General features: G+C 40.2%; 1 protein-coding gene across 1 annotated transcript in view; it reads right to left on the bottom strand.

Moving 5' to 3' along the window:
- Pibf1 (progesterone immunomodulatory binding factor 1) overlaps positions 1-15,373 on the bottom strand; it is a 160,247-nt gene that overhangs the window by 68,937 nt on the left and 75,937 nt on the right. The window lies entirely within an intron of this gene.

Below are 15,373 nucleotides of genomic sequence, written 5' to 3'. Positions count from 1 at the left end.
CAAACCAAGCTGCAGGGCATAGCGAAGCTACACAACTGACGTAGATCTGGATGAGTGTCGGGGACTGTGATACTCACCTGTGAGGTAACTTCTTTTGGAAGGTTAAGCTGAAAACGTTGCCTGTTATGGGTTTGGAACACTAGGTTTTGATACCAGTGAGAGCTTCAAACAGGCAGTAGGGGTGGGGTAGCTCTTAGCACTACCTGCTCTATTCCCTGCTGGCATCTCAGAGTTCATTTCAGCACTCATGTTCTTGCACTTTGTTCAAACCCAAAGCAGTAGGCACCATTTGGACACTCAGACTAAAGGAAGCTTAATAAAGGCTAAGCAAGTACCCGGCAGAAAATGAAAAATGCCTCTCAGAAATCTGAGTCTACTTTAGTAACGGAGCTTCTCTGAGTGCAAATGATAATCCTCAAGACCAATTGCTTTTCATGTTGTTTAATCAGGGAAAGAATTTGCCTTCAGTCATTATGTCTTTGTAATAGTCTTGATGATTTTAATTTGCTAAATTGAACTGTGAAACGCTGAATAAACACAATAGTTACACAAGCAGGTCTAACAGTGAGGAACTGATGACGCCAAGAGCTCAGCCTGTAGTTTCAGGTAACTCCCATTTAACTTGTTTTGCTCACATAACCTGTTGCATTCTTCTCTGTTGACTCAGAGCTCTCAATCTCATCCTCTTAATTTACACACTTACTTGAACCAACTCAGTACTGTCCACACATCAACAACTTGATGGTTGGCGTTCTACTTCAGCAAAGTAACCTTAAGAGGTCAAACTTCCTATAAGTGCAATCAGAGTCTCTACTTGTCCCCCAGCCATCTTGTCCTGGGCCTGGACTCTGGCTGTATTTGCCTTTATGATGCATGTGTAACTGGCTCTTGGTTTTAATAAGAGATACCTATATATTACACACTACTTTACAACAAGAACAGAAAGTTCTAGAATGAACTGTTTAAAGAAGTAGTCACTGCCACAGAGCTAGAAGAACAAAGAGAAAAAGAAGAAGTGGAGATCTGCTATTATGCAGGAAGTTACAAGGAAGTTAAACCTCAAGAAATCTCTCAAGGTGGGGCCAGAGGAAGAGCCCAGTCAGTGGTGTTTGCCTTGCAAAGCATGAGGACCAAAGTCCCATTCCTAGAAGCCATGTAAAAAAAGGCAGGCTTGGGTGGCCTGTGCCCTGCATGGCCAGCACCGGCAGATCTCTGAGGCTTGCTGGCCAGACAACCTAGCATGCTAGGTGAAAATCCTGTGCCAACAAAACAAACAAAAAACCCCATAGATGGCACCAGAAGAACAACACTTGAATTTACCCTTTAACCTCTATACATGCCTGCATACAAGTGTGCATGCCAGCACACACCCACCCAGCACAAATTCAGGAAAGGGGGAAAAAAAAAAAAATCCAGCAATAAGGCCATAAGGCTAAGGAACATTTACTTAGACCTCCCCCCCTCCCATCTCTCTCTCTCTTGACCTCCCTCCCTCCCTCCCCCTCCCTCTGCCTCTCACCTATCCAGCAATTTGAGGTAGGATCTTTTCTAGGTTAGGGTGGCCCTGAACTCACTTTGTAGCACAGACTCTACCTTACACTTCCAACCCTGCTGCTTCTACCTCTCCAGCGCTGAGGCTGCAGGAGTGCAGCACTGTACCAGGATCATATATTTATTCTCTTTCCACCTCCCCAACCTTTCCTTCTCTCTTCCTTCCTCCCTCCCTTTTTTCCTTCTGTGTTAGCAACTGAATACAGACTCAAGTGCTCTGCTACTGAGCCTCCTTCTTCCCATTATAAATCTTTAATTTTAGTTCTTCATTCAAATGACAAATAACAGAAATGGCTTGTTTTTCAAATCTGTTTACACAATGTTCACAGCTTCCACTATATGAAAACTGGACATGTATTTGGAACACAACTATCTAATCTCATTTTGCAGACAAGCAGTGTTTAGCAAAATACCCAAAATGTACAGTATTTTAGTGGTAATGTTCATGCAACCACTAGTAGCGGGGTCCCTGAGTTTGAGGCCAGCCTAGCCTATAGAGTTCGTTCCAAAACAGCCAGGGCTACACAGAGAAACCCTGTCTCAAAAACAAATAAAAACTGCACCCAAACAAAAACAAAATAAAACACCCAACCAATGAAATAAAAAGCCACTTTGGAATATTGTATAACTTTATTCCTTAAATTGCTATATCAACCTAAGATGCTACTGAAGCATATTAATTATGGCTCCCTTATATCTTCTCAAATGTTTTCATTACCTATAAAATATTTGCTATGTATATTTTGTGAACTAAACCTTCAAACAGTGCTTGTTAGCTTTCCCTTTGATGTAATTTGCAAAAATATTTTAATGTGCTGAAGATATCACTTAGTGGAGGACTGCCAAGTGTTCATTCAATTCTCAGGACACACACATACACACACACCCCAGAGTGAAACAAAACTTCCCACATTAAGTCCTTTTGTCAATGTTATTTTCATCTGTGTCCTGATTTCTACTCTAATAACTCCTCTCCCATTAGACATTTAGTTCCCCATCAGTTTCTTGCTTAATCCCTCTCATCAGTCTCAGTTTATTTACCTAACATTATAATGAGCTTTCTTCTGAGTCATGTTTAAATTTCCGAAAGCAAAATACATGTTTTAAGAAATCAGGCTGGCCAGGTGGTGGTGGCAGCGGCGTGGCGCACACCTTTAATCTCAGCACTCAGGAGGCAGAGAAGCAGGCCGATCTCTGTGAGTTCAAGACCAGCTCGGTCTACAGAGCAAGTTCCAGGACAGCCAGTCAGACTACACAGAGAAACCCTGTCTTGAAAAACAAAAACAACAAAAATAAATAAATAAATAAATAAATAAATAAAATCAGGTTGCTCCAAGGACCCTTTTGAGCAATACCAAGACAGTTTAAAGTTTATGGGCCATTAATGTTCTAACTTTGATAGAGAATATTTGTACCTGTTGCCTCATGCTCTAAAATACTAGCCCAGGAGGTTGCTGTAACTCACAGGAGATTAAGTTATGAGAAAGATGTACACATCCTAGAGAGATGACAATGACTGTTATCTTGGAGGGGAAAGGGAAAAAAGTCGTATCTCACATGGTTTGACATAGAAGTAATTTTCGAGAGGCAACTCAAATTTTGATAAGGCAAATTTAAAGAATTTCTGTTTCCTTTCTTCCTTTCTTTCTTTCTTTCTTTTTTTTTTCCGAGACAGGGTTTCTCTGTATTACCCTGGCTGTCCTGGATTCACTTTGTAGACCAAGCTGGCCTCAATCTCACAGCCATCCACCTGCCTTTGCCTCCTGAGTGCTGGGATTACAGGCACACACTACCACACCCAGCTTTAAAATAATTTCTGTATAAATTTGATATTAAAATCGTTGCTTTCTTCATTTATAACAATTTATATATTATTTGACAAGAAAGATTTTCTGTTGTTCAGATTACATACTAATGAGGCATATTTTATATATAACGTATGTTAAGCACATGCTGTACTCGGAGCTGCATCTTCAGTCCTACAGTGCAGCAGCCTCAAGTGGGACATGTTTATGTTCCAATTGAGAGAAGAACTAATATGAGAACCACACATGTGAATGTTTTCAGTGTCAAAACGTAAGAGTAACTATTATGTATTAGAAACCAGTCATGGTGGTACACACCTGTAATTGCAGCACTGGGTCACCCTCAGGTACATAGTGAGTTCAAGACCAGCCTGAGCTATCTGAAATAAAGTCTCAAAAAACTCCCCAGGAAAAACAAAAGGACTGCTGTTTATTAGAGATTCACTTTGTCTTGATGTTAAAATAGAAAATGTTATGTGAAATTGTGCTTTTGTCCATACATACCTAGAAATGAAACCGAAAGAATTTTAATGAAAATTAGGGGAGCAATCACAGGAGCTTAAGTGTTTACACATAAGCTTACACACAAAGCTCTGGCCAGAGGTCTTTCCTTCTGCACTGTGGAATTTTCCACACTGAAAAGCAACCAGGTAAGGAAAAACATAGAAAACTCCCATCTATGTGGCAACAACGATTACTATAGGGCATGAGAAATAACTTAAAAGGCAGTTGGATATTTGTGCAAAGTTTCTATCATTCAGATTCCTTCAGCCAGTGAGCTTCTCAGCTGTAATACTACATCTGTCATTTTTGGCTCACAAGCTAATTCTTAAATGAATGTGAGAGTTTTTTTTGGGGGGGGACTGGGTTAAAAACGCTGAGTATGTTTAACAACTGTACCATGGATTTATAAGAATTTCAAGCATGCATTTGGAATAATTCAATGCATCTATCATATCATGATCAAATAAAATTTTAAGGTCATTAATAAAATAAACACTATATAGTAATACTTGGCAACTTTGCTTAGGCAAAAAGTAGGTTTTCCAGGTATGTGGAGATAAAAGTGCTTAACTGAAAGAAATACAAGAAAGGAATGCTGTTTTAAAATAAACCAGAGCATGCAGGACAGGGTTTCTTTTGTAGTCCTGGCTGTCCGGGCCTCGCTTTGTAGACCAGGCTGTCGAACTCACAGAGATCCATCTGCCTGCCTCTGCCTCTCAGAGTGCTGGGATTAAAAGCATGTGCCACCATGCCCAGTCTCAGAGTAAGACATTTTATAGCAGTGTTTGAATGGTGCTGCTTTCTGTTTTGTCTTTTTGGGAAACATAACAACACTTAAAAATTCAGCTTGAACTATTCTTTGAGCCAAGAGTATTTACTGTATTTGTGCTATACAGCACTCAAAACTCCATCCCTGCTCCTTTCACTGTGTGGGTACCGGGCTATATAAAGGAAGAGAATGAGATGGATGGACCGCATCTGTCTAAAAACATCATTAAAAGAAGCACCTTTTGTTTGGTGTGGCAGCACATGCCTGTATCCCAGCTACGACAGCTACTCAGGAGACAGGAGGACTACAGGCCTAAAGTCAGCATGGGCAACTAAGTGAGACTCAGATTTGATCAAAACAGAACACAGCAGGTGGGAGTAGAGCTTGGTGCTTGCCTGCTGACCATATATAAAGCTGTGTCTTATGTTCAGTCTTTAGTACTCCCCCATCAAAAGAAGAAAGAAAACAAAAGCACTTGTAGAAGCTGCTTTTATGACAAATAGCGTGAAGCACTAACAGCAGCAGGGTGGAGGGAAATCATCACGGAGTACAAGGTACTGTAAAAAGCGGGAGTAAGGAACTCACTGATGTACTGGTTTCTGGAGAAAAGACATGTCCTGTAAATCTTAACTTGCAAGAAACAGCCCAGAATTGCAGGAGAACTTTTTAAATTCCTCAATGGGGATTTAGAAATGAGAGTTCTGGGTTTTCAAACCTCTTAGGTTTGGTAACCTGGATCATTCACAGGATTTCTTTTAAGAATGATTCCGGGAGTTTGGTTTTATCTAGCCTCGCTTGGGAAGATCACCTCAACTATCTGTAGAACTTCTTTCTTTCTTTCTTTGTTTCTTTCTTTCTTGGTTTCCAAGACAGCGTTTGTCTATGTTATCTTGGCTGTCCTGGACTTGCTTTGTACACCAGGCTGGCCTCGAACTCACAGCGATTCGCCTGCCTCTATGTTGGGATTAAAGGCGTGCGCCACCTCTCCCTGCTTATGTGTAGAATTTCTAAAAATTCAAAATATAATGGTTTTGTCTTAGACCAAATAAATCAAAATCTCAAGGAACAAATAACAAAAACAGGCTACTCAAGTTGGGGACAATTAAGTGAGCTAAGTAAGCAAAATGGTTACAGTGGTATCTTGTACAATTAACATATTTGTTTCTTGAGCACTGACTTTTTGTCTAGGTCATATTTGGATTCCTAGCATCTAGTATATTAGCATGCATGCTTGAAATCCATAAGGAATTCTTTACTGAGAAACCAGTTATATTAACCAACAATTTCAGGTGTTATAAAATTTAAATTGCTAAATAGAATAACAGCAGGCTACACAACCAAATCTCAGAAGCTGATCTCATGAAGGGCAGTCGTACAGTAGGACAAGGCTAGTGAGTTACGATGATTTCCAGGGTTAGGTGTCATCTAAGATTAAAGACAAATTATAGGGAAAGAAGAAAAGAGAAATAGAAAATGATTACAGGTTAGGAATCATTGAGCTATAAGAAAGATTAAAGTTTCTAATATGTACAGTTTGGATACTGATAATGGTGGTAGAAAGAGACATGACAACATTCTAGAAACATTTAGAAAACAAATGAAAAAGAAAGAACAAACAATGCAATACGATAGAATCTAAGTTCTATTATGAGTTGAAATTCTTACAAAATTTACAACCTTAGTGAGTCACTGGCCTACTCACAAGAACATAAACTCTATCAGGAAGACACACAAAACAATAAAGACGATGATAGTTAGGAAGAAGAAAGACAATGATGTGAAGAGGTCAACCACGTTGCTAGGCCACATTCATGATTCCCTCATTCCTCATACTAGAATTAATGGAGTAAGCAAATACTTCTTACTTAGTCTGTAAAGTTTACCCTGGGACTTCCAAACAAGAACACAGTAGATGCACTATGCCCGATAGGCATTCAGTGAACATATACCATGTTATACCATATTTTTATTTTTTCCATCTGTTTGCCAAATGAAGATAGATTATAACAGTCTAGAAAATATTTATGCACATGGTATCTATTTAGTCATCTATTTATGGTGCAGGCACTTGATATAAAAAGGAAGTCTCTAATATAATCATATGCACTAAAATATGGAATTAAAAGTGAACATAACCTATATTTCATATTTGAAAAAATAACTTTGCAAGTATTTGGGCATCTCTTTCTCTCATTTTTTTAAAAACTATGTAGCCAAGGACAAACTTGAATTTCTGATCCTTATGCCACTACTTCCGAAGTGCTAGCAGTATAGACCTGTACTACATTTGCCTCTGCATGCTTTTCCTGTTTTCATACCATGATGGCTTTCATTTGCTCTTTAGGACTGAGTAACGTTGATGTACTCTGTTCTTTCCTTACACTTGCTACTATAATCATAACTGAAGTTACACAGGGTAACCAGACACACAGGCAACATGTACAAACCATAGACCCAATCTCCAGCAACACTAAGTGTGAACAGAGACAGGCAGTATGGAGATAATAGTATTAAGGTATGTTAAAAATTGCTTTTATTTGCCTGAGGTAATTGTCATCTCGGATGCTTACTACCTCCATCTGCTAACCTAGGCCTAGTCCTGGAAGCTTAGAGCCTCCATACACTCTAATCTAGGCCTACAATGTTTTCAGCTTCTGAGACTTACTGCTGAATAAACTCACCATTTCTAGTTCTTTCTGAACTCTAGCTGGCTGGTTCAACTCACCTGTTCTGGCTCAAACTCTTTTCCAAGCTGACTGATTCAATTCGACTTCTCTTAGCTTCTGACTGTGTACTCTGCTTGGCCTCAAACTAACTGTAGCAATCTGTTCCAATCTTCTGGCTCCTTCTCATTCTCTGGCTAATTCTGTCTTCACCTGTGTCTAGCTTGTTCTCTCTACAACCTGCCTCTGTAAAACCATCTTGGTAAAACTGCCTCCTCTCTCTCTCCCTCTGCACTGCTCTCCTAATCTTTTTCCTGTCTCTTCTGGTGAGAGTTGGGCATATCCTATGCTGACTCATTCTGTCAAATCTTTCTCTTGCTTTATCACTCTGTCTGCCTCTCAATTAGATGCCATTTTCAAACTTGGATGCTTCCTTCTACAAACTTACTTTACCTTCACTGTTTGAGATTAAAGGTGTGTGCTAAGGCTTGTCTATATTCCATCCAGAGGGATTAAAGGTGTGTGCTAAGGGCATATCTGTATTCTAGCCAGAGTTGCCTTGTTGCTGGATTAAAATCCCTGTACAAAGGCACATTACTGAAAGGTCAAGAAAGAAAACAAGAAAAGGGTGCTCCACAGCTCAGGAATAGTTGGCCAATACAAATTGAACTCCAAGCCTGGCAGTGGTGCTTGCCTTTGATCCCAGAACTTGGTAGGCAGAGGCAGGTGGATCTCTGTGAGTTTGAAGCCAGCCTGGTCTACAAAGCGAGTCCAGGAAACCAAAACAAACTAACAAAAAACAAACAAACAAAAAAACAAAAGCAAAAACAAATTGAATTCTATTTTTGTGCTTTTTTTTTTTTTTAAGAGAGAAAGAACATGAAATTGGGTAGGTAGGGCTGGGGGGAGATCTAGCAGTTGGGGGGAGGGAAAGAATATGATCACGATATATTGTAAAAAAAAGTTTAAAGTAAAAGAACAAAGCACACAAAGGCTCTCCTTAGCGGTCAGGAGTTGAAGGTTCATGTCACTAGAGTGTGGTGGTAGAAAAGACAAAAGAAAAGAGTTATTTCCCTTCTTGTGAAAGAAGACACCTGGATGCTTTCCCAGCATTCAGTCTGTGATAAGAGGAAGAAAAGACCTTCCCTGAAATTACCTTTAAATCTAGGCAGTGGTGGCGCATGCTTTTAATGCCAGAATTTGGGAGGCAGAGGCAAGGGAATCTCTGAGTTCGAGGCCAGCCTAATCTACAAAGTGAGTCCAGATAGCCAATGCTACACAGAGAAACCCTGTCTTGAAAAACCAAAAAAAAAAAAAAAAAAAAAAAAAAAAAAAAAAAAAAAAAAAAAAAAAAAAGAAAGAAAGAAAGAAAGAAAGAACGAACCTTTAAAAAGGTATGTCACATATGGTGACTGAAAGATAATGGACCCCATAGGTTCACAGGGAGTGGCATCATTAGAGGGTATGGCCTTGTTGGAGGGAGTGGTCACAGGGGGCAGGCTTTGAGGTCTCAGCTGCTCTAGCCATGCCCAGTATGGCAGTATCCTTAAGCTACCTGCTGTAGATCTGTCAGCTCTTTCTCCAGCACCATGTCTGCCTGCATTCCACCATGTTTTTCTCCATGAGAAACTTTATAAGAGTCTCCAAACTTTGTTAGAATTGCTGTGGTCATGATGTCTCCCCCTCTCCCCCCCCACCAACCACAGGGTTTTTCTGTGTACCACTGGCTGTCCTGGACTTGCTTTGTAGACCAGGCTGGCCTCAAACTCACATATCTGCCTGCCTCTGCCTCCCAAGTGCTAGGATTGAAGGAGTGCGCCTGCCAAGATATCACCTCTTACTGATGTCCTTCTGGTCTCTTCCATGACTATTCACCCATTATTTTGAAAGAAACAGTATAGGTTAGGGAAGACACAACTGATTGCTAAGACTTGTCATGTAAATTCTGAATGTTGATATTGTTCACTTAAACTAAGGCATTAGCAAAAATGGAAGTGAAGAACACACTAACCAAAAGGTCAGCCCTGAAGACATACATACAAGTAACATTATACAGACTGAGCAGCTTGTATTTATGTATTTAGGAATATTTATATATATAGCAATTAATGAGAAAGAGGCCATGAATTTGAAAGAGAGCAAGGAGGGGCACATGGGAGGGTTTGGAGGGAGAAAAGGGAAGTGGAAAGAACGTAATTATATTATAATCTCCCCAAATAAAAAACAATTAAAAATTAAAAAGTGGAAGCAATGACATGTAATAGGCAACTGATACTTATTTCTAGGTAAGCCTAGCAACTACTCTGAAAATGACTTTTGAAGATTATTTTAACAAGAAACTTAAGCAGTTAAATCTTAGAGTTCACAACACACTAGGAAAAAATAGAAAAATCTGAATGGCTTCTGGTGAGTAAATATGAAAATTCAGTCACAGAATCAGCTAGAGTCTGAAACAGAGAAAATAAAGGCAGCGAAGGTAGCTCATTTTAAGAAAGCATTAGACAATTCAAAACTCCTTATGCCATCTTTCAGGCTGATGAGACTGAAGTATTGCTTCATATCTTAAATATTTATATGTCACTATATTAAGCAAGAACTCTATAGCTGAACTATCTGAATCCACTTTACTGCCTGTATGACAATCTGTCCATGTAAAATGAGGATAATGAGAGCCATAATGCTGCTGGGCTATGGGGAAGATTAAGTGAGTTAATATTAGCAAAATCTGTAAAAGTATGCGAGAAAGGGTAACAAAAATCCAACATCGAATTTGCCAATAATATCTTTTATGACATAGAATCTCTCATGAGAAAGCCGAAAGGCAACTTTATACATTTTTCTGGCCACATAATTCCAAGTTCAGTCAACATATTTCACTTAATATTTTTCCTTAGGAGCACTCTAGGAGGCAGAGACAGGTGGATCTCTGAGTTCAAGGCCAGCCTGGTCTACGGAGTTCCTTGACAGCAAGGTCTACACAGAGAAACCTGGTCTAACATTTCAAGTGTAAGTCCTGGGTAAGGGGGAGGATGTACTCGTGCTTGGACTTTTTAGCTAGACGTTACTAAGCTAGAAACACAGACCAAACTCTCCTGCTGAATGTGATCCTTACACATTAGAATCTTTTTCTCAGGACAGGGATAGTGAGGGCAAGGTGCAAAGACTTCTACTATCACCCCCACTTGTACGATCTGTCCTTTCATTCGTATTCCTATGTGATAATCTTGGTTGGTACCAGTCACTTGGCTTGCAGGCATTTTTGAGTTACCCTGAATATATCCCCAGCTACCAATGCCAAGATAATTCTCTCAACCGAGATTGTCATCAAGTCAGCTGCTCACTGCTCACTGAAGAATAGACTCATTATCCTGATATTCCAGGACTAACACAAATCAAACTGTCACATGCTTATCTCCTACTTACTTTTATACTCTCAATTAGTTTAATGATTAACCTTTTCTTTCCTTCACAATTATTTACTTTTGTCCCTCTATACTTAAGTTTATTATGCTTTTGAAATGCTCTTCTCTTACACTTTCAAAATTCACACTTCAAACCCTTGTTTTTTCTTTCTTTCTTTCTTTCTTTCTTTCTTTCTTTCTTTCTTTCTTTCTTTCTTTCTTTCAAGAGAGGATTTCTCTGTGTAGCCCTGGCTGTCCTGGACTCATCAGGCTGGATTAAACTCACAGAAATCTGTCTGGCTCTGCCCTCCTGAGTGCTGGAATTAAATGTGCAAGGCCTTGTTTCTTATGCCAAGTCCTCTATGCAGCAGGACCATACAGAGGTGGAGGAGGTGGAGGGCAGTGGGTAAGCGGAGTTAGCTTAGAGTGCACTGATACGTAAGTATGAAGACACCATGCTGAAACCTATTACTTTGTATGCTAATCTAAAACCATTAACTGAAAACCACACATGGACACTCACAGCATACTGCTGGCTTCTTATGGTATAAAATGTTTTAGGCCAGAGAGATGACTCAGTGAGCAAAATGCACAAGCATGGTGCTATGGGTTTGAGGCCCAGAGCCCATTAAAACTAGCTGAAATAGTGTGTCTGGAACCCCAGAATTCACAAGGTAGAGATGGGGGATCCCTGTGGTTTGCTGGAAAGTCAGTCTAGCTGCATTTGTGGGCTCCAGGCTCAGTGAGAGACTCGGTCTCAAAAATTAAGATGGGGAACTATTAAAAAAAGATGCCTAATGTTGACCTCTGGCTACACACACACCCAAACACACACACTCAGTAACATTTTGAATTAAATAATTAATATGTATGTATATTATATTTCATTGCTTTGATAACATATGTGGTTTTTCAGTCTCTATACTGTATTGTTCACGGAGGTTTAAGGATATCACAGGGAAAGTCTAGAGAGCAGTTTGAGTTATTTATTGTTTTTTTATCACCCATACTCCAACCAAGAGAAACCTGGGCATCACACACGACATTTTCCTCTGAAATGCCTGGGAGAGTTGTGCTGCTTTTTTGACTTTTGGTGTACTCAGCAAGGTGTAGAGTTCCTAACGTTGGTTTTCATTTTTGTTTTTTGTTTTTTTTAAGTTTACTAAAAACTTTTATTGTAATCAAAAAGTGACATAACGGAGCTGTAATGAGTTCAGCAAATCATTCTGCTGATATTTTTGAACTGATACCAGCATTTGCCAGTTGGTTCTCATTTAGAGCAGACAATGCAAGCAGAGCTAAACACCTGGGACTGACAGGGAAGCGGCTTTGGGTTCATCACACATTGGTGGATAAAGGAGGCAGGGAAAAATTCAAGAGTCAAGCTACAAAGACTCATTTCTCAGGGGAAGAATCAGTCACCAATTACTTTTCATTGTGCCTTGGTATATACAGTTAAAGAAGGCTGAGCTGTGGCTCTGTGGTACGGAGCGTGTTTAGCATACATAAAACTGTAAGTTCCAACCCCCCCCCCCAAAACCAAACAGAAACAAAAGTGCTCACAAAATAGTGAAAAACAACAACAAAACAAGTTTAGCTACATGAAATTCTACTTGATGTACAATTACATGGAAACACACTTACACATACTTTAGACTTTTGTGCTGTATGTATGCGCTGTATGTACATCTATATGTCCAAGAGTGCTTGTTTGCCTGTCCATGTGCATGTGGAAGCCACAGGGTGACTTCAGCCATCTTTCTTTGTTGCTCTCTGCCTGATTTCTTGAGACAAGGTCTCTCACATAACCCAGAGCTACTCAATTAAGCTAAACCGCTGGCCTCTGAGCTCTTGGGACATGCCTGTCTCTGCCCTGCAAGCCTTGGGCTTACAAGCATGCAGCATCATGTCTGCCTTTTTATGTAGGTGGTGGGGCTCTGAACTCAGGTCTTCATGTTTGCACACCAAATGCTTTACTCAGTAAGCTATCTCCCCATTCCAAAATTTATTAGACTTTAACATTACTATATTCACTGGGCGTGGTGGCGCACACCTTTAATCCCAGCACTCGAGGGGGGGGGGCGAGGCAGGCAGATTGCTGTGAGTTCGAAGCCAGCCTGGTTTACAAAGCGAGTCCAGGACAGCCAAGGTTACATAGAAAAACCCTATCTCAAAAACAAAACACAAAACAAAACAAAACAAAACAAAACAAAACAAAACAAAACAAAAAAGAGAGAGAGAAAGAAGTCACTCTTTAGCCCTACCATGGTATAATATACAAACTATAATTAAGTGTTGGTAAATAAAAACTGCCATATTAATGCAGAACGGCAATAAAGGTTGTCTCAGTCAGGGTTACTATGGTAGTGATGAAACATCACGACTAAAAGCAACTTGGGGAGGAAAAGGCTTAATTTGGATTAGACTTCCACATCATTGCTCATCATCCAAGGAAGCTAGGACAGGAAGGAACCTGGAGGCAGGAGCTGATGCAGAGGCTATGGAGGTATGCCCCTTACTAGCTTGCTCCTCTTGGTTTGCTCAGCCTGCTTTCTTCTAGAATCCTGGACTAACCCCCACAATGGACTGGGCCTTCCTGAATCAGTCATTAATTAAGAACATGTCCTACTGGCTTGCCTGCACCTGAATCTTATGGAGGCACTTTCTCAGTTGAGGTTCCCTCCTCTCTGATGACTCTAGCTATGTCAAGTTGACATAAGCTAGCCAGCACAAGGGCTTACACATTCTTTTTTTTCTTTGTTTCTTTAGTTTGGTTTTTTGAGACAGGGTTTCTCTGTGTAGCCTTGGCCATCCTGGACTCACTTTGTAGACCAGGCTGGCCTCAAACTCACAGTGATCCGCCTACCTCTGCCTCCCGAGTACTGGGATTAAAGGCATGCGCCACCACGCCCGGCTGGGCTTACACATTCTTGTCTGTAGCTATTTGATATAGTGTGAATAAAAATGGCCCCCACAGGCTCACTGGGAACAGTACTATTAGGAGACATGGCCTTGTTGGAAGAAGTGTGTCACTGGGGGTGGGCTTTGAGGTTTCAGAAGGTCAAGCCATGTCCAGTTACTTGCTCTCTCTTCCTGCTGCTGCTGCTATGGATGTAGACAGCTCAACTACTTCTCCAATATCTATTCATAGCAGTAAAACCCTAAAACACTTAATATTTTATGTGGACTCTAGTGAATAAAGAGGCATTACGTATTTAATTGGACTCTAAGGAACACAGAAATTAACAAAATGGAAAACTGGCTGACATACTGTTTTCTTTTAAAAGTATTTATTTCATAGCTTCAAATTTTCAGAAATTAAAGATTGGTGGGGTTTTTTTTTTTTGGTTGTTGTTGAAAATCTACTTTATGGTTTATAAGAGTTATTTCTTTAGGTTCAAGAAATTCTATATTTATAATTTAGAAATCAGTGAACTTTACAACATGCATTTCTTATTTAATATCCGTTTACTTGTGGATCAAGTCCACAATTTAACTAATAGCAAAAAAAGGCAAATAAGAAAGAACATGTTTTGTGGCACTATTACACAGAACATTCCATTCTTGCAAGTGACAGGCTACTTACTACAGCTTGATTTTCCTGTAAGTTCCTATAGGTTTTACATTTGTAAAGTGAAATTTGATTCTCATGAAAATTTTAATAAACATGAATTTAAAACAAACTAATTGTGGTGGTTTGAATAGGTATGGCCTCATAGACTCATGTGTTTGAATGCTCGGTCATTAGGAAGTGGCACTATTAGGAGGCGTGGCCTTGTTGGAGGAAGTGTGTCACTGTGGGGGAGGCAAGTTTTGAGACCTTCGATACTCAAGCTACACAGTGTAGCACACAGTCCCATTACGCTGCCTACAGTACAGATCCAGATGTGGAACTCTTGGCTTCTCCAGCACCATGTCTGCCTGCATGCTGCCATGCTTCCTGCCATGATGATAATGCACTAAACCTCTGAAATTGAAAGCCAGCCCCAAGTAAATATTTTCTTTTCTAAGAGTTTCTGTGGTCATGGTGTCTCTTTACAGTAATAAAACCTTAACTAAGATGTAGATATATATGTTTTAAATGGGAAAATGCATGAAACATACAATAGTTTGAATTACTAACAGCTAGACACAAGAAATTCATTGAGAAAGCTTTGTAATAGGAAGTTGCCTACCCACCTGCATGAAGCAGCCTGACTAGAGCTAGGCAGAGGGTGCTCTATTTCTCTTTTATCTAGTGGTCTGCTGCTGTGAAGAGACACCATGACCATGGCAGCTCTTACAAAGGAAACCATCTACTTGGGACTGGCTCACCGTCTCAGCGGCTTAGTACATTACCAGCATGGCGGGGAGCATGGTGGCACTCCGGCAGACACGGTTCTGGAGAAGGTAGCTCAGAGCTCTACATCTGGATCCACAGGCAGCAGGAGACAGTGAGCCACTAGGCCCGAGTTGAGCATCTGAAATCCCAAAACCCACCCTCTGTGACACACTTCCTCCAACAAGGAGACACTTCCTAATCCCAGTCAGGTAATGCTACTCCCAAATGATCAAACACTCAAAATATATGAGTCTACAGGGACCACTCTTATTCAGACCACCATGACTTTTAGGCTACTAAAAATAACACCTACATATCTTATTTCAAAATCAACTAACTGGATGATGATGATAGACATT

The sequence above is a fragment of the Acomys russatus genome, chromosome 18, assembly GCF_903995435.1.
Source record: "Acomys russatus chromosome 18, mAcoRus1.1, whole genome shotgun sequence".
NCBI lineage: Eukaryota > Metazoa > Chordata > Mammalia > Rodentia > Muridae > Acomys > Acomys russatus.
This window is presented reverse-complemented; position numbering and strand designations above follow the sequence as displayed.